The sequence below is a fragment of the Leucoraja erinacea genome, chromosome 7, assembly GCF_028641065.1.
Source record: "Leucoraja erinacea ecotype New England chromosome 7, Leri_hhj_1, whole genome shotgun sequence".
NCBI classification, from domain to species: Eukaryota; Metazoa; Chordata; class Chondrichthyes; order Rajiformes; family Rajidae; genus Leucoraja; species Leucoraja erinaceus.
Genome location: NC_073383.1, coordinates 36,522,006 through 36,542,362, shown reverse-complemented (window position 1 = coordinate 36,542,362; position 20,357 = coordinate 36,522,006). Strand labels below are relative to the sequence as shown.

The window sequence follows — 20,357 nt, the reverse complement described above, 5'->3', positions numbered from 1 at the left end:
TGCAATCAGATCCAGTTGCGTCCACAGAAGATCACAAAACAATAAGGAAAACCAGCATGTGCATATGTCCATTTGTGTAGAACTTTACCCTCAAGTCCCCACAGGAATTTCTCATTGATTCTAGGTTTTTCCTTTCTACCTGAAATTGCATGGCTGTATCAATTATTCCCCACTCACAGCCCACTCTCTTTAGGCGGCCTGATGGACAGTTTCCCGGTGGTGATGCTCCCACTCTTTTGCTGTTGTGGTCCTTCTAGCTGGTAGAGGTCATAAATTTGGAGGATGCTATCTGAGTAGTCTTGGTAAGTTGCTGCAGTGCACCAATTTCTATTCTGTATTCTTATTGCTATTTAGCTAAAGAAGTTTATCCCCTTCTCCATTAGACATATTGACCCATTTTTGAGATGTTCTGTCGTATGGAAACCTTTATATTATCATTTCCAATCAACATTTTGCATCATTGATATACTACTGTTAGATTAGCTTTCAGTGAAGTATATAGGTAAAGGTTATACGTGCCATTGAAGACAACTTTTATATTTATCCACCTAATTGATAGAATTACCATGCCTTGTTTGTTCAGTGTCCGTAGCATTATAAATGGATATTGATTGCTTGTGCTTGTATTGTGTCTTCATTGCTTGTAGTAGAGATTTTAAATTAAGTCAGAAACACTGGGAATACCCTGCAGCTCAGGTAGCAACTGTGGGGAAGGTTAATATTTTAGATCAATGAATGACTTGACATATTAACACTCCACAGGTTCTCACTGACCTCCTGGTTGCTTCATGCATTTCCCATCTATTTCCTGGTGTTTAAAGGATGTTGTTTCTGATTTTTAAGAGCAGGTTTGAAAATTTAAAATTTCTTTATGTGACTTTTCAGGGCTGCATCTTTCCTTGCACAGCCTTTGCAGAATCTCTTGGCACAATACCCCTGACAGAAGCCCTAAACCTCATTGAAGGCTTGTATAAGCATCCTCTGCTTTTGTTTTGTCTGCAGGGACAGCACAGCTTAAACCCACACCCATCGCAAAGTTTGTCCATTTTCACTTGCTTGTCTTGAGGCTTCATTGCATCAGTCGAAAGAATGTCTGTTGTCCAACACTGGGTGTGTTTTGACAGCATTTTGAGAATGTGGTTGGAATTTGGCACCAATATAAAGGATATTAACAGGGCCAGCACTGTGCCTCGGACTTGATTTGTGCAGTCGCATTGTGTGAGCTCCCTTGGATTTGCAGTATGAATTACTTTCACAAAGCACTGCAATCTCCCAGACTCAGACCAGGAATGCTTATGTCTGCTTAAGCACAAAGCAGATCTTCTGCGTTTTATATTCTCCAGAATGAAGTAGCCAGGAGGACTTAATGTGTTTCTTTTTTTATAAACTTTTATCCATTAGTTTCTTTGTGAGTACAGCCCACAATTGTTGCACGGTTCATTAAATAGGGGAAAGACACCAGAAAGATTAATGGTGCATATGCGTATGATGTTGGTCTCGTAAACATTTTGGATCGCTTCGGTGTGTGAGGGAGCATTGATGGACAACTCCTGTCAAGTGTGCTTATGGACAAATAGCTTACTGATGGGCTTAAGGTTTCCTACAGAAATGGTGCAGACTTAACAAGAAGGCTTCAGAAGATCATTATGGGTTGGCTGGTTGGACATAATCATAATCCCTGTCCCCACCCAGCCAGTCTCCATATATCCACCACGAGCCACAACATGTCCAATTTTGCTACTATTTCCATGGACCTGTAAGGAAGATATTTGATAGTAAGAACATTTTTTAAAATTCCAATGCCTTGAATGCTAATAATCAGAAGGATAGAAAAAAATTAAACGTTAAAAGACATTTAAAAAATATATTTCTCAAATTGTCCTTCAAAATTGCTGAGAGCATATCCAGGAGATTAATTTTAAATGATTGCCAGAGTCCTGGACAATCCTGGATGGCTGGTGACACTAATTATATTATATTCCTGATTGTCATCATTCTTAGTTCTGCTTTTTATTGGTTTTGTATAATTATCAAAGGTATAATTATAAAACTGTTAATATGCACACATTGTCTCACGTTTATCTTGAAAAACAAAGGTTGCACCTGCTATAGTAGGGCAACTATACATATATTCCAATTATCCATTTTCTCTACTATTTCCCACCAATTTTGAAAAACAAAACCAATGCATACACTCTGCAAATACCAGTACCACCTGGCTGGGATTAATCAGCAGAGAAAAAACCCGATTTATTTCAAATGTATTTGGTTTGCAATGTGCTTTTTTCCATTCTAGCACCTAGTGTGTCAGTATTTGGAAGACCAACATTTGGTGATTTTCAATTATTTACCCAATTCTATTATTCACTGGGGTAGGAGGGATTACATTATGGTAAATCGTGGCATTTCCTCTCCACTTCCATTACCACTCATCCATCTGCGTCATGTTATAAATCAAACCATGCATTGTCACGTTTATTTTACACACTCTTTCACGAGAGAAAACCCAGATAGCATGCAGAATAAGGTTGAGTTTACGTGCATTCGTGATGACAATTCTAGATCAGGACACCACCAACATTCAGAGATTCACTGCCATGTTTAATGACAATGGAACAACTCAGTTGTACCATAAATGTATGCTTTGTCGACAACCAATGTGCATTTGCAATATGCGTTGACATCCGGTTAATAAGCATGTTTCTGTGACAGTATCATTAATATGCCTCATTGAATCAGTTGCAGTAGTACCAGGTTTCAATGCCCAATGTTTTTTTTCTTAATGTGTTGTACTCTGTATTTATATATTTTGAAATTTCTATAATATCTTATGCTGCAGTTCATCAGATAAGTGGATTTGGTGAGGAGTGCAGTTGATATCATATTCTGTCCATAATTGTTTCCATCCAGGTTGTTTCATGGTATCCTTATTACCAGTACTATATTGATGGCATCATTAACGATAACCCAGCCATGACATCAAGGAGGAGATTGTGAATTTAGGGCCAGGAAGTAAAATATTAACTTCCTAAATAAGATCACAACCAAAGTGATGATTTGGTGACTAAATAAAATGATTGCAATGATAGAAATGATGGAGGAAACATCTAAATAGCCAAACTGGAACATTCCCTGAATTATTAATTGCCCTAATGGTTTAATCTCTTCCCTGTACGGGGACCCGACTTTTTCCCTGTTGGGTCTCCGGTGTCATTGGGCCTAACATCGTGGAGCCGGCGGCGGCCTCCAACCAGAACCAACCTGAGGGCTCCGGTCGTGGAGCCTGCGGACTTGCCATTGCAGAGCTGGCCGACTTCAGAGCAGGGAGAGCTGTGATGAACCTGACTTCGGAGCTTCGGGAGCTTCGGAGGTTCCGGCCGCAGGCCTGGTGGACGGTAACATCGGGAGCTTGCAGGTTCCTGGTGGGAGACTGCTTTTCGGAGCGCCCGCAATGGCAACTTCTACCGCCAGAATCGCGAGGTTTAAATGACTTGGAGTGGGGCCTAACATTGCCCGGCGCAGCTTAAATTGCCGCGGGACTTACCATTGCCCATCGGGGGCTTTAACATCGTGAGCCCCAGTCGTCTCGACGCTGCAGTTGGACTGCTGGACCGCGGGAGAAGAACAAAGGGAAGAGATAAGACTTTTGCCTTCCATCACAGTGAGATGTTGGAGATTCACTGTGATGGATGTTTGTGTAAATTGTGTTTAGTGTGTGTCTTGGGTTTTTTGGAATGTCATGTCTGCAGGAATGAAATTTTGTTCAAACCTTGCCTGTTTGAATGTCAATAAAAGGCATTCTATTCTTCTATCATTCTATTTGAGGTATATTGTCTAAGTCCTTTGAGGGTATAATTAACAAGATGCTTGAGTGAATATATTGATTGAGAAATATTAAATATATATTGATAAGACATTTGAGGTATATACTGACCAAGACATTGATGGACAAATATTGACAAGAAATTTGTGGGTATGTGGAGACAGACAAGTCTGCAGATGTTGGAACCCAGAGCAAAAGATAAAGTTCTGCAGGAACTCAATGGATCAGACAGCATCTGTGGAGGGAAATAGGTAGTTGACATTTACGTCAAGATCCTTCATTTGGACTGGTCCAAAGCTTGTGTCTTGACCCAACACATCAAGTATCCATTTCTCTCCATACATGCTGCCGGACCCACTGAATTTGTCCAATGCTTTTCTTTGCATTTGAGGTAGGAAATTGACTAGAAATTTGAAGTATATATTTACAAGTAGTTTGAGAGTAAATATTGACTGAAACAGGTCTCAGCTCTTACTTGAATTGTAGCCTCTCTTATGTCAATCTGGAATCTTGGTTAATCGCCTCATTTGAAAGACAGCACCCTGTGTTGAAGTGCCTGTTTACACTCAATGTGTTCTGACCCTTGCATCGGAGTCATACGCTCCTGCCTCACCAGCAGGAGTGACGCTCTCTGCCCTGACCAGCTCAAAATACTAATGCTGGCTTTTAATTTTGAACAACTATTCCCTTGTTTGTTAACTTGACATTCTCCAGTGCCTTTGTATCACTCTCGTTTCCTTTGATTAGAAGTGGATGGAGGTGAACAAGCAATCAATGAGACCAAGCGATGTAAGGAAGGGTATGAGGTGCTGTCAAATTTACTTCAAGACCATGAGTAATATGAGGGATCTTCCTTTATTTTGTTGTGGATGTAATAAACTGTGAAGAATGGGGGAAATATGCATCAATGTTTAGAACACGTTTAATCAATATTTAATTATCATGTGCTGAGCCATTGATATGATAGATGTTATTTATAAACCCCGATCATTCTTACGTGTGTGTATGATGCAGACACCAACCTGTATGAGAAGGACCAACAGGTTAATTGTTTTCAGTGTAATAAAGACACATTTACATCCGTTTGTTGAATCCAATGCATCTGCTGTTTTTCTATTTAGTCACAATGGCATTAGCAAACCAAACATTGAGCACAGGTTTTGTTTGTTTCCATCACTTCGCACAGTGTGCAGGCTGACAGATTGAGACAGTTAAACATCATGAAGTTGTGTAGGGAGCATGATGCTGGCTTGCAAGCTGTCCTTCGACAGACAGGCAATGTACCTTATTGTTGCTGCATTGTATCTTCAAACCATTACTGTATTAATACAATCAACGGAAATGACAGCGGTGGTTCATTTAATTAACAATGTTGAAAGGTCTGGATTGAAAGGAGGGCATGCAGAATGGCACATGCCATCACATTGCTTTCATATATATTAGTTGTTACACCGACATAAACATGTATTATCAATTTGTACACTGAATTGGCTGTTAATGAAACCTTGGCCAGCCAGTCATTTAGCATCATGCAGCTCCAGATTTAATCAACCAGAGATCTATATGTCAGATGAAGTGCACGCGGCAGACACATTTGTTGGAAAGAAGCTGAGGCAACTGTCAGAGCTGTTAAGATTACTGAAAGAATGCAAGCAGAACAGTAGTGATGTCAAGTCTGGCAGTGTTTCACGCAGAAAACATTTACAACTGCATATTTTTGGATTGGTGTTTATTCTTAAATGTTTTGCTTGGATTAGGTCTGCGACATGGTGGGAGGAAGTGGAATGTTGAGTTATTGGAAACTCAAAATTATGGTTGAAGTGAGACTTGTATTTATCAGGTCTCAGCATCAGTCAGTGTGGTACAAACAAGGTGCAATCAGTTCACAAACACCACACAGTGAATGGCAATGCTCTGGGGAGTGTTAGAGAGCAGAGGGCTCTAGGAGTGCAGGTACATAGTTGCTTGAAAGTGAATTCATAGGTAGATAGGGTGGTCAAAAAGGCTCTTGGTACATTGGTCTTCATCAGTCAGGGTATTGAGTATAGAAGTTGGAATGTTATGTTACAGTTGTACAATAAATTAATGAGACCACATTTAGAGTATGTGCTCTGTTTTAGTCAACCTGCTATATGGAAGGATGATTCAAAGGTACTTTATTGTCACCTGTGCCTAAGTATAGTGAAATTCCTTTTTTGCATAGAGGCCAGAGACAATCCTACTATATATATATACAGTTTAAGAGTGTAAAATAGTAGACCACATTGAGGCAGTACGCACAAATCGGCACGTTTTAGGTGCCATCTTGTGTCCCTCAAGTCCAAAATGTTTTAAAGATGCTGGAGTCTTAACTGTCCATTCCTCACACTCTGCCACATGTAGCGGCGCCCGATTTAATGGAATCCCAAGCTGCTTCAGAGCCTCCAACGACCCACTCCACTGACTCAATCATTCCAACGACTCCTCGGCATGTCTATGTGCCCTCCTGCACCCTCCTGCACCTCCAATGGCCATTGCTCAGCCCCCGTGACCCAGGGCACCTCCCATAGCTGACTCAGAGTGCTTCCAAGGGCGCAGAAGGTAAGCCCCCAGCCTGCTTACTACATCAATTCTTCCATCTGGAAAGAGTGACGTGGCCAGCACGAGGGCCTGAGGTATTGGTAGAGGTTAGGTAGGCTAGGACTGTATTACTTGGAGTGCAGGAAGTTGAGGCGTGATCTTATAGGGGTGTACAAAATCAAGAGGGGGACTAGTGTTGATGAGGCATCATGGTCCGCATGGGCAAGTTGGGCCGAAGGACCTGATTCCGTACACTATGACTTCAAGACTAGTTTCTCTGTTTCAATGTGATAATCCTTTTACCTGCATTCAGACCACATTCCCTCAGCTACAATAAATGTGTTTTATACCTCTAAATGCATTGGTGGATAGTTTTATTCATATTTGTTTGAATCTGCAGGTTAGACTTTGGGGGAGCAGATGGGACCATTATTATTCTGCTTGAGGAAATATTTGTAAAATGAGGTTGGGCATCTCAATGCACCCATTCAGCGAGGCTGCCTGGATGTTGTGGATGTGAGAGGCGAAATAAAATCACGTAGGTTCTATTAAGCAGTATTTCAACTCTGGCAGGAAAGGCTGAGTGAGTCTTAACCCAATCGTATCTTGAACTATACTCGTGTGTGGATGTTGCCTCACCTGGAAACTGAGGTGCCAAATCATGTCGGATTCATGCCAGACTTGTGCCATGGTAGATGCTGTGTCGGGTATGTGGTAACCCCGCTTCTGGCTTCTGCTGATCTACGGCTCCAGAATGGGCAGGTTTGTAACTTCCCAGAACTGCTGTCCCAGGTGGTGCTGAACCAGGAAATCAATGGGAACATTAACCAAGAAGTTGAGAATATACTCTGCTTCCTTGCCCAGTTTACATTCTTTAAACTCCTGGCATAATAGACTAACTAATGTAGACCAAGCAGAATATTTCATCACTCACTGTGCATAGCAAACCGAGGAATTTGCTGTGCTGCCTAATTTGATTTAGCACGTGGGTAGTGTTGATAAATAAATGGAATTTGGTATGAACAGCCTAAATCCATTTAGTTGTGATAAGGCTCCTAATTCAAAAGCAATTGCTCTTAAATTGACTGCTTAGTTTAGAGAAATAGCCGAAGAGCTAGAGCAAGGAGAAGAAATAAAGGCACCACGGTGGTGGAGTAGGCAGTGCTGCTGCCTCACAGTTCCTGAGACCATGGTTTAGATCCTGATGTTGGATGCGGCCTTGTATGGGGTTTACACATTCTCCCAGCGACTGCATGGGTTTGCTCCTCACGTCCCAAAGACAATAGGCTATTTGGGCCACTGTAAATTGCCCTCAAGTATGTGTGGGTGGTAGGAGAGTCTGAGGTGGGAAAAGGAATTGATAGGGATATAAGGATAGAAAGTAAATTGGGGGGATTGATAGGCTAAATGACCTGATTCCATGTTGTAATGTGCAAAAAAATTAAATTGGGGAAATATCAGCTTTTTGGGCTTTTGTTTTGGTGATGTGGATTACTTTTCCCAAGTGATCTGCATGTATTTGATAGTGCACCACTAAAGGAGCTTAATACACCCATAGGCTGTATTGGTTGTACTGAACAGGACATCATGGTGATGGTGGTCAATGTACATCATCAATGTACATCAGACCCCTTCCACCCCTGCAACGGACTGTTCCAGCTGCTACAGTCAGGCAAATGCCTCCGTTGCCATGCGGTGAGAATGGAGAGGTTGAGAAGGAGTTTCTTCCCAGAGGCAATTCGGACTGTAAACGCCTATCTCACCAGGGACTAACTCTACTGAACGTTTTTTCCTTCCATTATTTATTATGTAAAAGAATATGTGTGTTATGATTGTGTTTATAATTTGTTTGGTTGTTTTGTTGTTTGTCTTTTGCACAAAAGTCCGCGAGCATTGCCACTTTCATTTCACTGCACATCTCGTATGTGTATGTGACAAATAAACTTGACTTGACTTGACTAGATTCAGGAAAATTTGTACAGAGGGAAGTCTTACCTTCTGTCCAACCTTTGCTGTATCTTAGCATCATAGAGTTAGCACCCATTTTGTCACCATGACTAAAGTCTGTGATGTCAGAGAACTAATAGATAACAATGGAAACAGGTCTGTGTCGACTATCAACCATTAATTTATACTTATCCCAATTCATTCTTCCTACATTGGGATTTGTAAAAATGGGAACTCTTCATTTGGCATAGATGTGGTGTGCCTGTATCGTATGACTCTTTGACTCTTTGACACCCCCATTAGTTCCCACCTGACTTTTTCACTAACCTATGCAACTAGTGGCCAATTAACCTACCAACATTCACGTCTTTGAGTTGAGGAAGGAAATTGCAGTTTCCTGACAAAATCCATGTGCACACAGGGAGAACAGCCACACAAAACCTGAGGTCAGGATTAAACTGGGGTCTGGAAGCTATGAGGCAAATGGCTCCACTGGCTGCATCACTGTGATTCCCCAACTCTGCGACTGTTTAAGGTGACGTAAGGCGATTTGTAATTCAATTCCAATTATACTGCACCTGCCTTGTGAATGCATTATACTGACAATGGGCGCCTTAGTCCAGTGTTTCACTCGAAAGCAGCAATATCCCTTACTTAAGAGACTGAAGTATGAGCAGAATATTTTGGCTATTGAAAGCTGTGTCGCCATCTTGAATGATCTTTTACCTCTGTTCCATTTTCCTGCTCTTCATCTAAATTCACTGGTTGGTTATCAATATTCCTCAACTCAACTCAACCCAGGGAAACATTCCCAGATTTCCACCATGAAGATAGGCTGTGATGCCAGAGGACTGTTGGACAGTAAAACCTGTATTGATGTAGGGAGAAGATGCCTTGGGAAGGATAGATCTGTAAGAAAGGCCAACCAGCTAATGCTCACATTGAGGATTTCCAGTGTCATTCCTTCCTGTCTATCCTTCGCTCTGCTACTTCTTCGGATGGGCTTGACCTGTCAGTGGGACAGGACATACCCAAGGCAGCTGATGGAGGAGAGCAGGCCTTTGAAATGTCAGATTTGGTGGATCTTCTATGTTAATCGCTTACTTGAATGTAAGGGGAATGGGAGGTACGGTGCCGGTGAATTTCAGCTTGTCTGCTTCAGCCAATCAAAAACGCCCAGTCCACGTGCCAGCTCCCAGCTCTAGTCACAAACAAGGCACCTTCCTGACCTCGTGCGTTTCAACTCAGCCCAGACATCAGCCGTACACCCAGTGTACATTCCCAGCAACATACAACCATATTCATGTAGAGGAGAGGAAAATAGGTGTGTGGATATGGAGAACTTATCCACAATATGAATGAGCCAGATGCCAAGGCACTGGGATTTCTGAACAAAAGGATACCAGATTATTGGAGATTTCCTTTAGTACCACACCAGCTCGCACCTACTAACTATGGTGACCTATTTATTCCTGTATGTCAGTCCATATTATTCCCATTTCCATGATCTTAATTTTGATTAATAACTTTTCATACATGTCTTTCAATAATCAAAACATACTACATCCACTGGCTCCCCTTTATCTATCTTCATGAGCACCATAATTGATATAGTGCAGCCCAGTTGGAAAAAATGTGTAATCCTAAAATCCAAGCAAATGGTTTCAAACTATAATAAAACTCTAATAACCTGGCGTTTAAGAAGGAACTGCAGATGCTGGAGAATCGAAGGTTACACAAAAAAGCTGGAGAAACTCAGCGGGTGCAGCACCCGCTGAGTTTCTTATGGTGCTGCACCCGCTGAGTTTCTCCAGCTTTTTTGTGTAACCTCTAATAACCTGGCATTTGGTTGTTCAGAATCTCATGTTAGAATGGAGCTACATTCCTACAGGATGCTTTTCTCTTAACGGTAATGCCCCAGTGGGTATGTGATCTACAGGCAACATCATTCTGATAATATTATAGGCAAAATGGAAAGGATTGTTTGATAATGTAATTTAGTACGTATCAATGGAAGAGATTGTCAGTTTCAAAAGAAAATCTCCTAAGTGACTCCCTCTGTGAATTAGCTGCCTGTGATGGTGTCCTTGGTAAACTAGTTCAGTTTGCTGTGTAAATGCTGTGTTTATTTATTAACATTTTGCACATATTTATCCGAATAAGAACAATTTTTATTCCGTACCTTTATTTTTATGAATTGTGTAAGGATGAACCTTTCTTACCTGAATTGCTGTAATGCAGGGATGCTTTGTACATCTCCCACTCCCTCTAAACTCCTTGATACATAGTAAAATTTATTATACTACTGTGTGACATAATAAAAGTGAAATAAAAGATTGTGGTTGGATATTAATTCAAGTAAGATCCACCAGTCCATAAAATCTGCTTGTCTGGCGTCATTGAAGTCTGAAAGATGCCAGATTATTTAGATTTTGTTGTATTTTAATATAATTGCCAAATCCTAGCTGCAGGGACTAGTATGATATAACAATGCCATTTTGACAATTTGTTGCAAAAGCTTGAAAATTAGTTAATGCAAGCATTTGGCAGAAGGAAAATAACCTTTAATACCAAAATATTTTGTAAGTGGATTGTTTTATCACATGGTCCATTAATTACATTCCTCCCAGTAGAGCTGTAATGATTCTAATCCATCGGTCATCTAGTTTAACTACACCTGTCATAAAAAGCAAGTAATTTGCATAGATAATTATGCTCATTTTCAAATGATCAATGTTACACATGAGAAATGGATGAAAGGTACAGTCTTTTGCTGGTGTTGACAGTTTTGGATTCAGACCAGTTGTATAATGACAGGTAATTGTGTTTTGTTTCTGATGTTGCAATCTAGAGTTTTATTGCACTGTGAAGGCAATTTACTTTATAATACAATCACGTAGGATGAGTAGTAATTGCATGAAATATGAAGCAGTCTTACTTTCTGCAAAATAACGATGTGTTGTCACTCTGAACTCACTTTGTACAGACAATGAAACTGTACATGTTTAAGGGCAATCTCTCCATAAAAATCAGAATACCTTCTGAGAACAGAAAGTGCTGGCAATACTCTGTAGAACAGGCAACCTTTGTGAAAGAGAAACAGAGATAATGTTCCTGACCTATGACCCTTCATCAGTTTCTACCTGCACAGATGCTGACTCACCAGCTGAGGATTTCCAATATTTTTGATTTCTAATAAGTTTGAACACTGCCATTTAGCCCAGCAAGTTCACGCCCAACATCAAGCACCCATTTACACAAACCCGACATATCTCATTTTACTCTCCATCAACCTCCTTCCCCTCCCGCCCAGATTCAACCTACACATTCAACCACTTACCTACACATTAGAGGTTTTTAAAAGTGGGATGCAGCAGGAAACCGGAGCACCTTGAAGAAACCCACAGAAACCAAGAAGAAAATGCAAAGTCCACATGGACAGCAACAGAGGCCCAGATTGAAAGTGGGTAATTGGAGCTGTGAGGCAGCTCTGCCCCACTATCTGGGCCACCCTACTTCCCACTCTGGGCAGGACCACACTGCATCAGCATAATTTTAGATTGTCTTGTCCTTGGAAAGGTGCCGTTTTTATGGCACTAACATTTTAAATTATGCTTAATGTCCAGTACAAGGTAAGTGTTGTGCTGTCATTTGTCATTGCATTACCTTCTGATGGGATGAATGATGATTATTCTATGAGTTTCATAGGACAGATAACTCTGAGTATCCAGTGCCTTGCTAATGCAGTCAGCAGTCCAGAAGGGTCATGACATCCGAACTATGGTACCTCTACATTGAACGGAAGGTGCTTCATCTGAAGTGCCACCTCTGTTGTAATGTAGGAACCAAGGCAGCTAATTAGAACATAGCATGCTCCCATTTAAAGTCATAGAGTCATAGCGTGGACAGCGTGGAAACAAGCCTTTCAGCCCAACTTGCCTACACCACTGGTCCCACCTGGTTCATATCCCTCCAAACATGTTCTATTCATGTACTTGTCTAACTATTTCTTAAACGTTGGGATAGCCCCAGCCTCAACTACCTCTTCTGGCAGCTTGTTCCATACACCCACCGCCCTTTGATGAAAAAGCTACCACTCAGATTCCTGTTGAATTCTTTCCCCTTCATTTTAAACCTATGCCCTCTAGTCCTTGATTCACCTACTCTTGGCAAGAGATTCTGTCAAACAAATAGGTAATCTGCTTTGATAATCTTATTCGGAAAAAAAAATCAGATTATCAGCGAGCTTCCCTCTTCTCCTCAAACGTAGCCATATGCAAGAGATTCTGTCAAACGCTGCCCCAAGAAATCACAACTAACTAAAAATTTGTCCGAAGAAGAGACAACAGCAGCCTGAAGGAGAGTCCAGACCCAAATATATGTCTATTCCCTCCACAGGTGCACCCTGACCCACTAAGTTCTTCCAGCATTTTGTCTTTTGCTCAAATTCCAATATCTGCAGTGTGTCAGACTATATATCATGCCTTTGAAAAACATAGAGCATATGCTTCAATAATTTGAAATATAATGTAATATCAAAATGAGATTCCACTCCTTGTTTTATCATGCTGTGAAAATGGCTTATTTTCCTCCCACCCAGGCTCTTGGAAGATGAGGCCAAGTCATCTTAGAAAGGTTAGCTGGTGATAAAGGAAGAACTTAAGTGATCTTACATCAACACTTAGAGCACGACTTCGAACTGCGCTAGCCAAGATATTTTAATAAGAGGATTAGAAAGCAAGTGGTCTTGGAAATTGAGCTGGATACACTTCATCCAAAGGTCCTAAAATAATAGGAATTGAAATGTACAGAGCAGCTTGTTGTGGGTTGTCTAAAATAAAAATGAGAAGCAGTGCAGGGTCACTCAATGCTTTGGAACTTGATTAGTATGGGTGTCAGGGGTTATGGGGAGAAGGCAGGAGAATGGAGTTGAGAGGGAAAGATAGATCAGCCATGATTGAACGGCAGAGTAGATCTAATTCTGCTCCTATCACTTAAGAACTTCCCAGCTCCCTGATTTTGTACTTGGGGGTTGTGAGTCTGTAGGAAGACCACCTCACTTCTGTTGGTTAACTTGGAAGTATGCAACTTCGCTATGTGAGGTGATCTTTGTTACGTTCTGGCACCCTTTGAAATTTACTTGCTTTGCATGGAGTTAGGTTTGACTACTTTGGGCTGATCTCATAAATAGTTTATCAATATGTAAAGTACTTCTTTATAGGCTGATCCTGAAGTTTAAAATGTCTGGGATCTATGATGACATGGTAGTTTGGATTCTGTTAGCTTACTCAGAGAAGACAGGGGGTTTTGATGGAATGGTATTATTATGACCGTAAGTTTGTGACCCGTGGTTTCAACATGGATCAGTCTTGGGACCTCTGTGGTTTGTGATACATGTATGTCTAGATGGGCTGGTAAATAAGTTTGCAAATGAGAGATTGGTGGAGTTGTGGGCAAGAAGAACAATGTCAAAAGATATGGCAGGGTATAGGTCAGATACAGATATGATGGGAGAAATAGCAAATGGAGTGTAATCTGGACAAGTCTGGGATGGTGCACTTTGGGAGGTCAAATGTAAGGGGAAAGTAAGCAGTTAAGTGCAGGATCCTGGTAATAGCATGTAAGGGTGTGAAAGTCATGTCTGTTGAGTGTGCAGCATCAGACTCTTGGCAGATGTGAATAGTGAAAACATCAAAGAGCGGGTTGCAGTGGGAAGCTTGAGATTACTCCCTGAAGTGTATGGGCTGACAAAATGCCAGAAAGGTGTGAATCAGCAATGCTCAGCCCTTCATGAGTGACCATGGCCACCCACTGCCCCTTCCATGGGAGACAATACACATTAATGCTCTGCTTCCCATCAGTGTCGGCTTGCTGCTTTGCATTTTGACAGATGGCACAATGGGCTAAGTGTTCGGCTGGCGACCGGAAGGTAGCCGGTTCGAATCCCGCTTGGAGTGCATACTGTCGTTGTGTCCTTGGGGCAAGACACTTCACCCACCTTTGCCTGTGTGTAAATGTAATGTAATTATGTGAAGCACTTTGGGGCCAATGCAAGTTGACTAAAAATGTGCTATATAAATAAGATTATTATTATTATTATTATTATTATTATTATTTGCAACACTTCTTCTGCAAAGGAAATGCCTGAAGAGGGCCTTGCATGGTAGTTGGAGGACATGCCTTCATCGTGCGGCTGTCAGAGTGAGCTACAGTTGCCCATATGATATTTTTAATAGTGATGAGTATTGTGAAGTGTCCTGATTGGAGGGGACTAATTGATTAATGTTGCTGCACTGAGAAGGTTCTCGGGGAAATGTTGTATTATTAATTTAGGACTAAAACAGTGGTGTTCATTTGATAATTCATTAGATCATTAACATCCTCCAGGGACTGCAGCTATGCATTTCTCCTGGTATTGACCTCATGGGAAATCTTCTCCCTTTACCTTCCAATCAGATTCCTGTATGTCCCTCCTATCATGTCCCTCCTATCATTCCGTTCCTCCACCAACAAAATCATTGAAATGCAAAGTCCATGTTTTTTGTGCATCACTCACATAAATGGTACAGTTCACAAAACAATTCTTGCAACAATATCCATCCCTTGTTTGGAATGAACAAGCCTGAACTCAAGGTAGACAAAAATGCTGGAGAAACTCAGCAGGTGAGGCAGCTTCTATGGAAGGTAGGAAATAGGCGACGTTTCGGGTCGAGGCCTTTCTTCAGAATTCCTATTAATTTCAGTCTATCCATTGGCTCGTAGTGTGGATTTGGTGTGATTTCTTTGCTTTTGTCTGTGCTATGCTTTTTTAAAAGCCCAAGTGTCCCATATTTCTTCATAACTCTCTTATCCACTGGTCCCGTTGCCTTCAAAGATCTGCAAAAGCCTACCTCTGCCTCTCATTGTTCTTGCACTCCTCTCATAATAATGCCATGGTGATTATGTGCCCTATGTGTCTTTCTCAACGTGCATCACTGTACCAATATGCCTGCTCATTTTACCAGTCAATCGATCTCCCCCTGTTTGTCACTGTGATATTATTTACTGCATCACAAAGCCTTGTATCGTAAGCCAACTTCAACATCTTTCCGTGTGTGTTAAATTAAATAACCAAAACAATGGCCCGCAGAACTGTCTCTGGGGGAACTGCAGCACATATTTTTCTTCAGCCAAGAACCATACATTCATGCTTATTTTCTGCCTCCCATCACTGAGTTGATTATAGGCACTACTGTACCTGTACTAGAAGAATGTGGGTGATATCAATGAGATACACAAGAGAGCTTCCCAGAGCCGATGCGGGGATGAGGTTTTCCATGTTTAAAACAAGGGGCCAGCTTTTCAGGATTGAGTTGAGAAGAAATATCTTCAACCGAAGGGGGAAGAATCTTTGACATTTTCTATCCAAGAAGGCTGTGGAGGCTAAGTAGCTGAGGGTATTCAACACAGAGATAATGCGCTGAGTGGAAAAAAGTGGCAGTAAAAGCAGAAATGACTTTATTAAATAGTGGAGCAGGTATTAGTGGCTGAATGGCCGACTCTTGCTTGCATTTTATTTTTGTTTGTTGTTAGTATAAATTTCTCTTCTATTAAAAATTATGTTATGTGGTACTGTACCAAATGTCTTCTGAAAGTACAAATGTACATTATGCCGTTTCTTTAATCTTTGCTCCTCCATTTGTCAAGTTAATCAATCATGATTTGCTTTTAGATCACAGATGGGTAGAGAGATATGATCTGCCTATAGAGCTTCGATGATATTTTCAGGGAATTTGCATTTAACAAATCCACGTTGACTCTCCTGATTTGCAGGTGAGAATAAATCCCTTTGGCCGCCGATATTTCTGGCCACAGTGTGAGACATTGGCATGCAGTTACCAGGTTGTTCCCTCTTCCTGACCCTTGGCAACCCTCCATATCCAACAAGAATTGAAACATAAGATAAACACAAAATGCTGGAGTAACTCAGTGGGACAGGCAGCATCTCTGGAGAGAAGGAATGGGTGACGTTTCGGGTTGAGACCCTCAGTTTGAAGAAGGGTCTCAACCCAAAATGTCACCCTTTCCTTCTCTCCAGAAATGCTGCCTGTTCCGCTGAATTACTCCAGCATTTTGTGTGTTTTCGGTTTAAACCAGCATCTGCAGTTCTTTCCTACACAAGGATTGAAACATTGTTGACTGAAATTATACCTTCTCCAACCTTGGCAACAAAATAAGTATCTTATCAGCATCAAATAGCTTGCATCTTTGCATGCAGCTAATGATGGATGATCATTTCCCTTTCCATGAATGGATTTTTTTTACATGTGGTAATAATATGGATGGGTTGCCATGGAACAGGGAGTGCAGTGACCACTTTTTATGATAAGAATTTTAGTGAACCAAGATCTTTATTGCCTGCTGAGAAATATTGATCAGATATGAAAAGTATGGTTTGTGGAACCTGTTTCACTCTTTGGATGTTTAGCTGGTTTGAGTATACTTGCGAGTTGCGAATTAGAATCTTCAAATCAGCTACTCCATATTAAGAAGAAAGACAAAATACTGGAGGCAGCGTCTATGGAGAAAAGGAATAGGCAACTTTTCGGGTGGAGACCCTTCTCCAGACTGAATCAGCCTTGATCTTAGAAGATCAACCTTGATGTTATAAAATAGTGGATCAGATATCAATGGCTGAATGAAACACTCTACTTACCAAGAAGGGAACATGATGGACCAACGTTGACAGTGCAGAATGGACAGAAACTGGAAAGCAAAAGCTTAATTGGCAATATACATGGTTGGATGGTTGCTGAATGATCACTGAATGGGTTTATATGACTTATCTTTGGCCATTGTTCTAAACATTAAGATAAATGGATTCATGTTGTGCTAACACCACAAGCAAAGGGATGTTACTGAACTCATCAGAAGTACATCTGCTAATATTGCCAATGGTAATTACTTAAACACAGCTTAAATGTGAAGACAGAGCTTCACTGGGTCTTGAGATCCTAGTTGCGGGTGGCGCCGCGATGGCAGCCTCGCCAACAGTATGTCTGTCCATTCGCCATTTTTTTGTTATTTTTAGTGTGTTTTAAAGGTTTGTGTTAATGTTCTCTGGTTTGGTTTATGCGCAGGGTGGGGAAGAGGGTCAGGTGAAACTTTTTTCAATCTCTTACCTTGCCGGAGATGCGATTGTTTTCCGGGTCGTATCTCCGGTCGCTTTGCGGCCTAACATCGGAGCTGGAGGCCTTGCTCGGGACTGACTTTGAGCCCCACCACAGAGCATGGACTTATTATCGGAGCCTATTCTTTGCCTGGGATCGATGCTCCAACCGCAGCCTGTGGACTTTAACATCGCGGAGCTCGCAGTCTCGGAAGAGACCGAGGTGGGAGCTCCAAAGTCACAAAAGGTTTCGACTAGCCCCGACCTGGGGTCGATCGCCCAGCGCGCGGAACTGAGATTCCCCGATGCAGGAGCTTGATCGCCCCGATGCGGAGGGCCCACTGCCGGCTATGGGAGTCAAGATCGTCCCGTCAATGGAAGGCTCGAGGCCCCTGACCGTGGGAGAACAAAGAAGGGAAGAGATTGACTTTTTTTCGACTTCCATCACAGTGAGGAATGTGGAGGAGTCATTGTGGTGGATGTTTATGTTAAAATGTATTTTGTGTGTTCTGTTACTTTTTATTAGTATGACTGTATGGCAAATCAATTTCCTCGTATATTGCAAAACATACTTTGCTAATAAAGTATGAAGTATGAAGTGATCGCAAGAGAAAGGAAAAACTGTAGGAAGGCAAGGATTTGTGGTTTGGCTACCTTGGAAACATGAAGCCAAGAGGTGGTGCATTCCCTCTCATTTCACATGGTGAGGATGTGACAACTGATTGGATGAGATACTTAGGCAGCAGTTATAGATAATATTCTCTTTCCCTTTACTTCTATATTTTGATTGTCCGGGTTCACTAAAATAAAGGGAGATAAGTAGTTTAGATCATGATTTTCAAAGCAGTTTCTCAAAGCAATTAATTATTTTTGAGGCATTGTCACTATGGTTGATCTCCAGAGAAAAACAGACATTGGCCGAGAGATAATTATTAGGTAGGACTCCTCTGCCATCTTGCCATGGAGATGCACTCACTGGTTTACAGAAGAAGGGCCATCGACCCGAGACGTCACCCATTCCTTCTATTGAGAGATGCTGCCTGTCCAGCTGAATTACTCCAGCATTTTGTGTCTTGCTTTCATTGGATCGGCATTTCATACGGAACACGCCCCTCCAATAGTGTGACTGTCCGTCAGCCTGCTCTGTAGTGCTATCCTGAAGTGGGATTAACCCACAGCCTCCTTTCCCAGGCATGTGTATGTTCCAAAGGGTCACAGCTGACTGCTTAATTTAGAGCAATGCTAATCCAAGTGTTATTTGAACATAAATTAGATTGGAATAGAAGCAGCACAGCTGTTAACCTGTTGTGTCAGAGATGTAAATAGATGGCCATGCACAGATTATCCTTTTTTTTAGTTCTGCAATTTAAAAATAACATTTTGACAGACCTAAAAGCAATCACAAGAGTGAAAAAAATCCAGGCATTTTGTGGCAAGTTACGAGTACTTTTATAATTGGGCAGCTTTCACAGTAATTATTTTTCTTCATTTTGATATCTTGCTGAGTGGGGAATTCCTTTCCTCGAGTTCACACACACCAGATGACTCAGCAAGAGTCAGCTACTACGTTTCAACTTCAACTGTTTTCATACTTTGGGAGCACTTGTAAATATGTGCACACTCCTGGAAACTCCAGGGAACTATTGTTATATTGGCAAGGACCTCCTGCAAATATTCTCAATAAGCCCAAGTAAATATACTCCCCAGAGGTGTGCTGCATCAACATCAGCAGCCAAAGGTAAAATAATATTGAAAACATTTGTATTAATATTTATAGGGAGAGTGAAGGACAGACTTTTTATGAAGATAGAAAATTAACAAGTGCAGGTGAAATCAAAAGAGTTGTTGAGCTCACAGATAGCGTCCATGGAACTCAGGGTAAAGCCTACAGTAGCAGGAACAGCCAGCAAGACTGACGCAGCATGAAACAGGTGCAAGTAAACTAAATCGCTGGGTCTTCTGTCAGTGGAGCCTTTCCAGTGACCAGTAGTTTACATCCTGGCATGGAAGGGCAGATTCCATTCCATCTCTTGACACAAACGTGGGTTTCTTTACTTTTATTTTATGGTCTTACAATATTTTAAATAGCTGCCAACCTCACCTTGTATAAATATACAGAGAGTTTGGCACGACTGGTTTTCACGCCTCAGCTCTTCACGCCTCTGTGCATTATGTCGGGAAAAGGAGCATAGTCACCCATACCCCCGCTGTTAGTCTGTCTCACTATTTGTCTCATTGGTGTCTGTCGAAATGCTGACTTATTGTAACATATATTGCTGTGAGTGACCCGCATGTGACGATAGTGTATTTATATAGCCCGAAGGAGCATTTCTATCCCTTGCAACAAGCAGTATCAGTGTACGCTTTTAAAGCCACCTTCTGCAATAAATGTCTCATTCTATGAACGTGAGCAATGCTTCTTACTATCATTCTAAGCTGTCCATTTCATAATGCTGAGGAATTTAATTAAAAGTGTCAAACTATAGCAAGCTGTGTCTGCTCAGTTAAATACAGCAAACCCTTGTTTTAACCAACTCATTATAATGGATTTTGGTTATAGCAGACAGACCTACTGATTCTGCTGCCCACGCCACCCCCCGGCTCGCACCGACTCCCCTGCCGCTGTCAACATGACCGCTCATGCCACCATGACTCTCCAGCTGCTCGCAGCACCAGTCACTCGCGCCGCCTTCCCTGGGATCAGCTCCCGCGCTGCCCCCAGCTCATGCCGCTTCCAGGCCAGACCTACTCTGGCCACTCCAACCGTTACTTCCACTGTGTCGCACGGGCTGCAACCAATGACTCTGCCAATCCTCGCCTCTCCCACATCCACCAAAACGCCGGGGCCATCAACTCACCCAGTTCCGGACCGAGAGAGCC

The 20,357-nt window shown here is 41.8% G+C and overlaps 1 protein-coding gene across 4 annotated transcripts in view; it reads left to right on the top strand.

Annotated features, from left to right (window-relative positions):
• Positions 1–20,357, top strand: part of LOC129698887 (receptor tyrosine-protein kinase erbB-4-like) — an 804,589-nt gene that overhangs the window by 60,775 nt on the left and 723,457 nt on the right. The window lies entirely within an intron of this gene.